Source organism: Bemisia tabaci, chromosome 3, assembly GCF_918797505.1.
Source record: "Bemisia tabaci chromosome 3, PGI_BMITA_v3".
Classification (NCBI taxonomy): domain Eukaryota; kingdom Metazoa; phylum Arthropoda; class Insecta; order Hemiptera; family Aleyrodidae; genus Bemisia; species Bemisia tabaci.
The window spans coordinates 55,737,236-55,750,644 of NC_092795.1; positions in this window are offsets into that span (position 1 = coordinate 55,737,236).

A 13,409-nucleotide genomic window follows, 5' to 3' on the forward strand; every position below is an offset into this window, starting at 1 on the left:
TGGGCGATTTGACTCACGTAGAGTTTTGAGTTTCTTGTGAGCGGGCAGTTCAAATTCCTCGTAACCAATGTGAAATAAAAACGTTAATATCTTCGTTAGGAGTTGGTTTCCGTAATTTTCGTTGTGTGAATCGTTTTCTACGTGAAATTCTGATTAAGAAACATGTATCAGATCGCTTAAATTCGTACCTTGTCTAGTGGTCCATTGGACTATATTTTGCAATTAGGAACTACAAATTCCGACCCGGTTTAAAAACAACGCATGTGCTATTTCTTTCCCTACGCACATAAGTGTTTTTTCAGATAAGCCATATTTTATAGGTCCAAATTGCAAAATGCAGTCCAATTAAAGGGTCTCTTGTGGGTTGCTATTAGTTAGTATATTACCCACCTCCTTCGTCTATTGTAACCACTCGCTTCCACCAATAGGATTTCTCAATACCTCTTTTGTCTTCTTTGTCTATAGTTTTGTCTATCAATTTCAACAATCAGCCTGCTGGGCTTACGTGCGACACGTAAAACGGAAAGATTTATTCAGAAGGAAGTCTTCCTGAGGGGGGCCATCAGCTTTTAGTTTTGCGTACCACCACCGCTTCGATAATACCGGTACGAGCGAAGGAAAAGTTCGATACGCCATAAATTTTTCAATTTTTGAGTTAACGTGTTCCGGTTTGAACTGTTGCACAGTGCGGCATCCTTATGGACGGACAAAAAATGTTCGTCCTATGCGGACAAAAATTGGTAAAAGGCGCTTAACTATAAATAATGAAGTTAGTAGCACACATTATATTTTCCTTTCACATATATATATTTTGTTTATCAATTTAAATGAAAGTAATCCATGCAGAGTATGCAAAACTTTAAAAATCATGAGTTGAAAAACGCTGATTATGCGAGTTTAAATAGTAGAGCCTAGCATAAAGCGGAGTGACGCGACGTATTGCACTGCTGCCAGCACGCAACGCGCACTGGCGCCTACAAACCTAAGGGGATACTTCACGCATTGCGCAATGCTTGAAGTATCCCCTTAGGTTTGTAGGCGCCGATGCGCGTTGCGTGCTGGCCGGCCGCCCACCGCTGCGCCGCATATTGCGATGGATGATGCGGACAAAAATCGGTAGAAGACACTTAACTTTAAATAATGAAGATAGTGGCACTGATACAGGAGAACCATTTGGCACTATCAAAGTAAAACACTCGCGGAATAAGAAAATGTTACATATCAGGATTTTTTGCGTATATTTCGAGAAAATTTCATTTGAAGTTGGCAGCCTCGAATTATCCCTATGTTAACAATATAAAAGTAACGTGAAACACCCAAACTTTAACTTCAAATATCTCTGAATGAGTCGCAAAAAGTCGCAAGATTTTTTTAGGTAGAATTTGGATATCCGAGGATTAAGAAAATTTCAATCACCGGAGCATTTTGCGTTTCAAGCGAGAAATCTTCATTTGAAGTTGACGTCTTTTTCCCGTGTATTTCTTATGGACCAGTGATTCTCGACCCATTTCCAGCCCACTTTCCACCCAACTTTCAAGTAGTTTTGAGGAGTAGTTTTCAAAATTCGGGAAAAATTCCAAAAACACGCCCGGATTTACTCCCGAAAATCGTCAAATTTGATAAAAAATAAATAAATAAATAAATGATCAAAGTTGATCAAATAATCAGTGAAACTGACAAAAAACCCTACAATTCCGAGGAAATTCGGAAAATGTCAGAAAATTACGGGGCATTCCGGGGCAAATTCCAGAAAATTTTGTAATTCGGAGCTAATTAAGGAAAATTAGAGAACTTTAAAAGAACTCCTAAAAACTCTCTGATTTCAGCTGGTTCGCGGTTGTTCTGAGGCAAACCGCCGTCTCTAGCCCGACTGAAGCCGCGGAATTTGCACATTGGTGGTGGGCACTTAGATGCGACCCTGAAACAACCCCCCCCCCCCTCACCGACATGACCCTATACCTCAGTTGATCCGAAAGTTAATTCGACCGCATCGTGGAGTTAAGAATAAAATTCGCTTGCGGCGGTGAGGGCCGACTCTGGATATTAGCGCAATTCCAACCCTGCGACCCCTGACACCCGTCTTCCCCCACCCCCCCTCCGGGGCGCGGACGGTGCAGCTCATTCGGTCGGGAGGGGTAACGGCTGACTTAATTCCGAACCGCGAACGCATTTAAATGGAAATTCGGATTTACATGCGATTTTTATTCATGGCTCCGTTGCGTTGTCGAGCAGAACCGAGGACCCGATACGGTGGTAGGCTGCGTCGTTATTGCATTAATTACTACAACTTCGATGGCTACGCTCCAAAGCCGCATTTCTCAGTGCGGACATTCTTTGCAGAAACGATGGACGAGCTTCGCGATGCTGCCGTGCTAAGGAAGAACGCCGTATGAGCCTTCAGGCGTTGCCAAATTTCCTAAAATAAAACACAAAGTTCCTGGTAAACTCATAAATATTTTCCCTCCAATTGTTCAGGTAATTTAATTCGCAATTTCACATAGAGCCCCTGAAAATTTCAGGGAAAAATATTCATAACTTTCCTCAAAAATAGACATTTTATCGAAGGAAATTTGGCAACTGTCGAATGTTCATACGGCGTTCTTCCTTAGCACAGCAGAATGGGTGGCAAGTCATTTTTCTTAAAAAATGGTTTCTCCCTAAATTTTTCCTAACACTTTTTTCCTTATCCTTTTTTGTCCCATAGCAGTCAGTACTGTAAGTGGAATGTATCACTTGTACCACTTTTTTCCAACGAAAATTTTGTCTAATTTCAACTTTAAAAAATAACATACCTCACAAGTGTAATATCAGTACCCCAAAAGCACCTAACTTCACTTTAGTCATTCCCAGATATCGAGGAAGAGCCTGGGAGGGTCGCATCGGGCCCATTCCATTGAAAATCGCAATATTTAGAAGTCTGTATCTCATAACAAGCGTAAGACATGGCTGCCAAATTTTTCACGCACACGGAACCGTTACTGGAGATTTTCAAAACGACACTGACTCGATTTTTTCCAAACTGTGAGTTAGGTACCTTTTGGTTCTGGGGCACTGATGTGTAAAATTGACGCTACTGTGAGTTCACCCAGCCATACTATGTAAAAGGACGTTTCGTGATCATCCAAAACTGCCTCAGGAGCATGCGACATTTCAGCTGCGGAACGAGATGAGGGCGATCTCCATCGATCGTGGCTCAACATTCAACACCCTGGAAGGAGACGGAGCAACAAAAATGGCGGATTCACAGCACGGGCACGACTGCGAGAGTGACGTTTCATGCTTTGATTGTCCAAACGCAATTCTTGTTGATAATTGATCAAGGGTTGAGTAAGGACATCAACGTTCGAGCGTCGATCGACCAATCAACATCCGTACCAGTAAAATGGAGGACGTTTGTAACAGAACAGCTGACGAGACATACCTTTGTAAAGTTATTGGGAGGGCCGTTCATAAAATACGTTACGGGAGAACTCAGAATTGGACGTATTTCTGCCAAACGGAACTATGTCCATAATGACGTGAGCCCTGGTATGCATAAATTCTTATGGATCTCAGGGCTCATGGGTTACCGCACATAGTTCCGTTTTGCAAAATTACGTCTAATTATTATAACCCTCCCTATTCCCATTCATGATGGACCCGTCAAATAAATCTGGAACTATCTCCTCCCTGAAAAATTCCATCATATTTTACCGGGCTTCTTATTTTTGCGCAAAAATTGTCGTTTTTTAAAAAAATTTCTGCTTTTACCAAAATCAATTACGGTTTCTGAATCGAGCAGTTTCACACCCCTTATCTACTTTACGTCATGCACGCATCACACAAGTTGAGGCCCCTTCCCTACCTGGAGCGTGACGTAATTTATGGACGGTCCCTGGATTTTAATATGTTTGTAAAAGTGGCAGGATTTGGGGAGGGGTACCACTCCCTTAAACTTTTAAAATTCAGTTACTCAAACCACTGCTGAAAAGAGTGTACAAGTTACGGGAAACAGACCAGAAGGTACTCGATGCGCATAGTTATTTAAAGATAGAAAACTATGTTTTTTCCTCAATTTTTTTCTAAGACCACTTTTTCTAATTTTTCTTCGATGTATCAATTGCTATAATCGATTCTTCTGATATGATAATCAATTTCATGTGTAATACATTAATAGAAAAGAATAGAGGGCGAAAATATTCAGAATCTCAAAAATTTCAAAAAACATCTGATAATTTAGCAGTTTTTTCTAACGAAGGTACGTAATTTTTACCCGCTGTAGCACTTGTTATAACAAGAACCGATTGAATCTTTCGAGAAAATGTCTTGAATAGCAAGATGGGCATTAAAAATTTCTTTAATTCCATTTTAACGAAGTAAAATGTGTGTGAATTATGCCAACGCATCATTATAATGTGATATTAAGATGTACATTAACTGTAGATGTTAATACCTAAATTGAAAATGAATCTAGTTCTTTTATATGGATTCCTTATTAAGACACATACTAACACCTCATTATTGTAACAAGTTTATAATTCTAACCAGTTTGGCATTAAAATGTATTTTTAATTCTATTAAATTTTTCCTTGTCATTTTTCTTGTATACAGACACTTTTCTTGATAAAGTGTGTAATTGCTGATAAAGTCAGGCGAGTAATTATTGCCACGTGAATAGCCCTCATAATATGTAATTACTAGTACTATACATGTTCCTTGTTTTCAATTATTTGATTAAATACTCAAACCGCCCTATTCAGTGGAACCACGACTTATGAATGCACGAGAGACACTTTTTGTTATGACAATCAGAAAAGATTGAAGGCGCCGCAGCTTATTCAATGGCTAGGTCTGGATACAACTATTCGTGTTCTAAGGATGTCCGTGTTGCATACACGAAAAATTGCAGGCGCTCTGGCTTTCTTCGGCACAAAGCATGGCTACCGCTACCGGCTGCGGCTGTTAGTTCTCAAGAGTTTTTTGCGTGCTTTTATACTCGTCTTTGCCAGTGGCGCGTGCATGGTGTGCTTTTCGATATATATCTATTAATTTACCATTTAAACCTATGGAAAAGAATCGATAAACAGGATGTTTGCAGCGCACACCTTACTAATCGATTCTTTACCATAGTTTCAAATGGGAAAATATCGATAATTTACCATTCATGCCGCGCTACTGGTGTTGACCATGAAATCCTGAAAATTCGGATATGCCGTTTTGGTGCACCCTGTTATCGTTCCCTAATTGGACGTATTTCTGCCAAACGGAACTATGTGCATTATGACGTGAGCCTTGTTAGCCTGTTACGCATGCATTCTTGTCTTAGAGCTCATGTCTTAACGCACATACTTCCGTTTCACAGAAATACGTTCAATTTCGCAAATTTTTTACGTAAAACATTCAAAAAAGGCAAAGCGGATGCCAACCCCGCAAATTACTACACATAACACTTCCGCAATTTCTACCATTTCCCAAGTAAAACGAGGGAAGCTCCACGAGCTGGGAATCCTGAGGCTCAAAAAGTTTTTAAAATGGAAAGTTTGAAACAGCGCGTTTCCCAGTGCCTATTTTTGGACACGTTCAGGAGTAGGCTGGAGGACTGTGGGATTCCTGTGGTCCTTTACGACCACGCACTCTAATTTAAGTAAAACAAAAACACAATTGAACGTAATTCTGCCAAACACAACTATGTGCATTATGACGTGAGCCCCGTTATGCATATATTCTTACGGGTCCCGGGGCTTATGGCTTAATGCACATAGTTTCGTTTGGCAAAAATACGTCCAATTTTGCCTCGACGTAACTAAGTCTTCATCAACGTCAGCTTTTTTGATGACCTTACACAATGTTAGAACTAAGGGTATATGACATTAGTTTATCTTAAAATTTAGTCGATCGTTTTAAATCTAAGTTAGAAATAAGTTTTCAAAGACATTTAATTTGTATAAAATCATTTGTTGTAAAGTTTTCTTGTATGCAAATAAATTATAAGAAACCTAAAGCAATTCCACAAAGGCGTCGCGGACGTCAATCTCGCAAATTGCTACCGATAATACCTCCGTAATTTGCACCGTTTTGCAACGCTATCATGGTGCTGGTACCATGGCACCGGTGCCTAATCTATTTTCTTTCTTGCTTTAATTTTTTACAAGAACACAAGGCAACATAGGTTTTAAAAATGTGGAAATACATTTTATTTAGTGTGAAAATAATTTAGGGAAAGTTTCAAAGTATTATATAGCTCAGTTTTCCTGTTAAAAATGAAAAAAAAAACTTGAAAAAATTGAGTGATGCGTTCGGCTGATTCTGGTTGAATTCGTTCATTTGATATGGTTAATTTTGAAAATAAATGAGTGAGTTGCTTAGCTATCATAAGATTCCATGCACAGACAATATCTGGGCATGAACCGACTCAGGAGACGCGAGGCTAGAGTCCCTTTATACTGAGAGATAAGACAACCCTCCCTCATGGGGTCACAAACGGGAATAAAGATTCCACAAATTGTTAATTTTTTCGTAATCTTTAATCGGCTCATTCTCAAATTCCTTTCTCCGTTCCTTCTCTCATTCCGTTTGTTCCCTGCCGTACCCTCAATGCCTCGGTCCATTCCAGATTATAATCTTTGCAATCGTAGAAAATGTAATCTTTATTCCCGTGTGTGACACTATGGAGGCCTAAAATACGGGACCCAATCAGAAATGGATTCACATTGTCTTAACTCTCAGTATAAAGGGACTCACCCTTCAACGACGGCAACGTCGAAGCATCAAAAGGGTTGGGCGAGGGAGGTGCGGGGCGGGGGGCGGAGGAGGCCCGCCAAATCGGGAGATTAAATCTGCAGTCGATGTTAATCTCCACTTCTCCACTCCGTCCGTGATGTTTTACGATGTTTACTCGCCTTCATTCCACGGCGGGCTCCCGCGATACCTCGATCGGGGGCCTCGCACCTGGATTTTCGCATCGATATCGATATCTCCATCGATAAACCGCACTCGTAAGATAGGGATTCCAGTCGATATCGATTCGATTCGACAATCGAAGGATCCGCGTTTGACTCTCGATCCCCGCCCTTTGGATTCCCGGCCGGCCCTTAAACGGACGTCTTAAGTGGGCTCCAGGCGCCCTCCCCCGCCCTCGCAGCCGCCCCCCCCCCCCTGCGGCCGTATTTATTCATAATCCCCACAATATGCAATTAATTGTTCGCTCCGTGTGTTCAGCTGTTTACCGCCGTCTTCTTTCCCCGCCCCCACCCCCCTCACCTTGAACGGCCGGATGGGTTTTCGAGTGACGTCGCCCGCGTCTCGACCGGGTTTTATCGCCCGCCGCACAATGGATCGAGTCGATGATAGAAGTTGGACATGATTTGGAAACTGTGAAAGCTCATAACTCCGTTTATACAAAACTTTAGGGTTCTAAAAGTGGTTTCATTGGTTTCCTCGTGAAATTTTCTTCTAGAACCACCCCTTAAAATTTAAAATGTGACGGAATAAACATCAAAATTCGCAGTTTTAGTCAAAAATTTTCGGTCCGGCCTCTCTAACTGACTCGATCCATTGTGCGCCGAGGAGCACGGCTAATGACGTCACCGACGTGATGCCGCGCCCCGCGGTTTCGTCTTTAATTCCAGTCGGCGGGAATCCCACGACTCAAAATGGACCACTAAAATTAAACGAAACCAGCGGCCCAATTATTAAAATTGATAGACAAAGCGATAGACAAAGAAGACATGGGGAGTATGGAGCTATCCTATTGGTTGAAATGGTTGGTTCTTATAGAAAGGGAGAAAATGATGGACTAACTATCGGGTCCCTCGTGGTTTGCCGTTACTTAGTCTATTACCTGCCTCCTTTGTCCATTAATTGTAACCAGTCACTTCCACCAATAGGATCCCTCCAAATCCCTTTTGTCTTCTTTGTCTATAACTTTGTCTATCAATTTCAATAATCGGCCCGCAGGTAGGAATTTTATGTAGGCTGATATCAACGGTATTTAGACGGTGTAGGTCGGCAATCACATAACTCGGTTTGCGACGTCACAGACACTCTGTCATACTTTATCTTTTAAACGGAAAACTACTCGATGGAAATTCTTTAAAACTGCCGTGATTTCCTTCTCTGTGCGAAGAAAATTCTGCAAAAACTTCAAGGAATGCTGTCAATTTGTTCTCCTTTCAAAAATAATCATAGAGGCGGAGGTTTTCAGATACCGCAAACGAGATATGTGATTGAAGCGGACTTACGGCGTCGATTTTCAAAGAACGGTTACTTCAAAATTGAACCGATTATTTTCCAAAACACGTAAATGCCAATCTCTATTTTCGTGGTAGAGGATTTTTCTTGTCTTTATTTTCTCTGGTATAATCAATCATGTTTGATTTCAAAATAACCTTCTAAAAGAACATACATTTTTTGGAATTCTAAGCTTGTCAACAAAGCTAATAAAACGGTTTTTATTGTTTTTCAATGGCATCCGCAATTTTGGCGCATACGTGATTTGGAAAGTAATCGGTTCCATTGCTCAGTATAGTTTACATATCGATGGCATGACCTAAAAGCGAAGTCACGTATCTCTGTCTCCGTTTGCGACGTTGCAGCTACCCGTCATGCTTTAGTCTTGCTTTGGAAACTAGTCAACGTAATTTCTGGAAAACTATCTTGATCCCCTTTCTCTATTAGCAGAATATTCCGTGCAAAGTTCAAGCTTCAAAGCTGACTAGTTCCTGTGCAATAAAATAAAATAAAAGCGGTAATTTTGAAACATCGTAAAAAAATTACGGGGACTACGATTTTTTCTACTTCCGCACCGACCTGCCAAAATTCCCGCTTTTTAAGAGTAATCGGTAATTTTTCTAAACGATAGACACACCCGACACTCACTTCCTCTTTCCCGATGCAAGATTTGAACCAGATCTTAGGGAGAAAAATCAGGCAACGATAAAATTGAGAGTAATTAGTGGGTAGAATAGATAGGGCATTGATCTGGGAGCAAAAATTACAAGACAAGAGATTGGCCATAAATCGTGGCTGGTCCGGGCGCGGGCTCTCATTCTCATTATCAAGATGAGGTGCAATACTGCCCGCCAGTGGCGTGGCGTCATTTGCGATTTATCTATTGATCTGCCATTTAAACGTACGGAAAAGGATCGATACACAAGGTGTTTGCAACGAACACCTTAGTGATCGATTCTTAACCATAGTCTCAAATAGGGAAACATCGATAATCGATCATTCACGCCTCGCCTCTGTTTGCCGTGCTCAGGAAGAAGGCCGTATGAGCATTCAGGCGTTGCCATATTCCCTTCAATAAAGAACGAATTCACTGGGAAAATTCTGAATATTTTTCCTCGAATTTCTCAGACGATTTTGTTCGCAGTTTAGTCGAAACCATAAAAAAATTTCAGGGAAATATATGCATACCTCTCCTCAAATGTACATGTTTTATTCGGGGAGATTCGGCAACTCTCGAATGTTCATACGGCCTTCTTCCTTAGCACGGCAGAATAGAGACGTGCTTTCACCCAAAATTTTGAGTCACGATTTTCATCCACCTCTCGCATTATCTACATGTTGCTCAGTTTCAAGGAATACACGCGGTTGAAACAAAATCTCGACCACGACATTTTGAAGCGATAATGGAGCGAATCAGTGATGAAGGTTGGATAAGATGTGAAAACTTTAAAAGTTCATATCTCTCGTTAACCTGAAACGTAGAAGTTAAAAAGTTACAAGAAGGTGGTGCTGGATCCACACCATATTCGCGGAAATCCACTCGCTACGGCGCGGCGCACGGTGGATCGAGTCAATGGTAGAGGTCGGTCATGGGCGACGAAAAAAAAAGTCGGATTTTAAATGTTTTTTCTTGGTTTTCTGGTAGTTAAGCTTCCAAAATGAATGTATCCATGGTTTAAGGGTCTTTGAACCCTACCGCTTTGACATGCGGGTTGCCTAAAGCTGACATTGCAGGTGGTATCGAATTTGCCGTCTGATTCTCAAGGTTAAATTTCGCTTTTGCATGAGTTCTGTAGCAGATAAATCAAAATTTCAATTAAACATGTTTATTCTCCTCTCTTTAAGGAATATTTTGGTATATCATTAATGTGCATTTGCATATTTTTAGGAGGATCAAAACCACCTCCAAAACTTGCATTAAAAAAACGCTCAAAAAAATGTTAAGATAGCTCGATAAAAAAATGTCCACTAGTGTCCACAAAATCCTTTGTTGGGTTGCTTCCTATACACTATCAGGAATGATATTATGTGATAATTAGCCGCTAATATCCGCTAATCTGCGAAAACGGTCCATTTGAATGATAGGAAGTCGCGCCTGCTGGGAATCCGATCTTGCTATAATGTCATCAATAAAATCGTGCATTACACGATATCCTTCAATCTCGGTAACTTTTCTACTGATCACTGATTTTGGCTGATTTGTTGATATTTTGACGAGACATTAACCTCCTGTTAGTCTATGAAGCTAAGTCGATCAGTGTTATACTGTGCGATAATGTTTAAGGTGTATGTTTTGCGCATTGTATATTTCATATGTCCCGTTTCTTGCTAAATTTTTTCAACATACCTAGAACTCTTCCATGAGCTCCATACAAATACAAAATCGGTTGTGGGTTGAAAAAGAAGAACAATAAATTTCTTCAAGAGACACTGGTCCTTCTCAGAGGTTCTTCAAAGGATCAGAACTTGCATGAGAAATAAATTTCCCCCTATTTTAATATTTTTCCAATAAAGTGATTCAAACTTCACTCCAAACTCTGAGAAATAATGGAAGATGAAATGCATGGGGTTTATTTATTTATTTTTTTTTACTGCACATTCAATTTTTTATATCTTGTGGTAAGTATCTATAATGATTTGCTAGGATGAGTCGATAAAAAGAAGCTACAGTATATACATCTCTCTTTTTTATTCCCTTAATATATTGATCAATTTTTTGAAATATGCATATTTGTTGAATAACTGAAAGAGTAGGGGGTTCATAAAAATGAAAACGTCTATTGACTGGCTGGAGGAAAAGAGAAGAAAAATTAACATTATCAGAATGTTCCGTATAAGTGTCAGTATGCAAATTGCGAGAAACCAATTAACATATGAACAAAAAACAGTGTTAGCAGAAATTGAAAGAAATATGGCAACCTTCATGGTGAGGGGCCTGTGAAGCCGCCCTCTCTTACTCCTCAAGTAATGTCTTTGAGTCAAGTTCTGCAAAATTCTTCTTTATATAGGACGCCTACGGTCCCATTCGCCGAAAGTAACGTGAAAAATAAGCTATCAAGGATCCCATTTTCAATAGTCATGAAAAAGTATGTCAAACTCATATTAAAACTCGTTATTCGGCTAAAATATGCTCAAAAATGAAATCTACGACGAAAAATACACTATATTGATGAAATTTGCTCTATTCTAAGGACGGGAAATCTCTGTAATCAGCGAAAATAAGACGCGTGATGCTCGATGACCGACCTCTCCCATTGACTCGATCCACCGTGCGGCGTGCTGCTGCTGCCAGCTCATACGCACACTGACGCCTACAAACCTAAGTGGATACTTCAAGCATTGCGTAATGCGTGAAGTAGCCCCTTAGGTTTGTAGGCGTCAGTGCGCGTTTCGCGCTGGCAGCACACCGCGGCGCCCCCGACGGGCGTTTGGTGAACAATTTCTTACGGGGAGAGCTCACTGGCGAAGAAAATCGTATATACTGTATTTTTTTTCTTTTCTTTTCTTTTTAATTTTCGAGTTTTAAAATTGTACGCTGGTCGTGTTAAGTAATAAGTGAACTCTCAACACTAGATGAAGTGTAATAATGAAAGGCAGGTCGTGTGTCATGCGCGCTGTAGACGGCACAGGGCAGCTGCAGGAAAATTCTCCCCTGTCCTCTATCGGAGAGCTTAGGAAGGGGGGCAAAATTTGAAATTCCCGCCACTGAAAATGACGGGGATTTCAAATTCAGCGGAAAATTGAACGGAGCGTGAAATGTTGAATCTCGGTTTGTTAGTAGGGTAAGTGAGTTGAAGATATGCTCCTTTGCTACAGACTATATCCAAAAGGGACGTAACGCTCCGTTCTATTTCGTTTCAGTCTTGGCGTGAAGTTTGAAATAAATGCCGATGTTTTTTTATTCCATTCTTAACGGTCCAATCTCTCCCGGCCAGAAGGAGATTGGACAAATGAGAGTCGAGTATGAAAATCTTTGCATTTTTTTTTTTGGTCGATCTTATGTCGAAGCGGGCCTAAGAGAGCGCGAGGCGCCCTCTGGGGGTTGCGCCAGGCAGCGGCCAGGGGGCAGAATCCCCTCGTTCTCCAATATACGCTTCCAGCAACCTAGGATGCGACTGAAATCTCGAATATTTTTCTCCGTCCCAAATCGAGAAAAATCGACACGGATAACATGGACTAAATTTTTCGGGTCGAAATGGAAATTTCGCCGATAGGGTCGGAACCAAGTAAGCTCGCTTGGAATTGACCCTTGACCGATTTCTGTATCGAATGTGAGTTTTTTTCCAAACACTATTCTGCTTTCATTTCTCTTAATTTTGCCGATTTTTGGGTTTAGAATGATTCTTTAGACTCATGCGCGTCCTTTTTTTGCTGAAAATTCAAAATCTGCCGAGATTTTTTATCTGAGAGATAAAAAAAAAGCGACAAAAATGTATACAAAAATGGTTTGCAGGGGCGAGTCTATGGTACGTGTACACGTAAAATTGCGAAAAATCAAAATCTTGACTGATCCTTTTTTCGAAATACGCGATTTGAGATTTTCATAGTAAATGCAACTTTTCCACTGATTTTGATCCGATTTTTTATTTATTTGTACATTGGATCGGTGTTGATCGGTTGAAGTTTTCATTTTTCGTTCGATTCATTTCGATCATACATACCCTCTCGTTACACGCACACTTCCTTTCATACCCTTTTTTTTTTAACTGAAAAATTCTTTTTCAGCTGCGTCTGCGGCAATTGTTGTTACGAATATGTTGTGCGTGCTGGTTTCAGGTCATTACATACACGAATCTCTGAAGGCGTTTTATGTGCGAGAGCAATTCGCCTTCAGCTGCGTCTGCGGCAATTGTTGTTACGAATATGTTGTGCGTGCTGGTTTCAGGTCATTACATACACGAATCTCTGAAGGCGTTTTATGTGCGAGAGCAATTCGCCTTCAGCTGCGTCTGCAGCAATTGTTGTTACGAATATGTTGTGCGTGCTGGTTTCAGGTCATTACATACTCGACTCTCTGAAGGCGTTTTATGTGCGCTAGTGGCGTACTCTGTTGGAGAACTGGCGAATTGCTCTCGCACACAAAACGCCTTCAAAGAGTCGAGTATGTAACTACCTGAAACCAGCACGCACCGCATACTCGTAACAACAATTGCCGCAGACGCAGCAGAAGGCGAATTTTTCGGTTAAAAAAAAGAGTATGA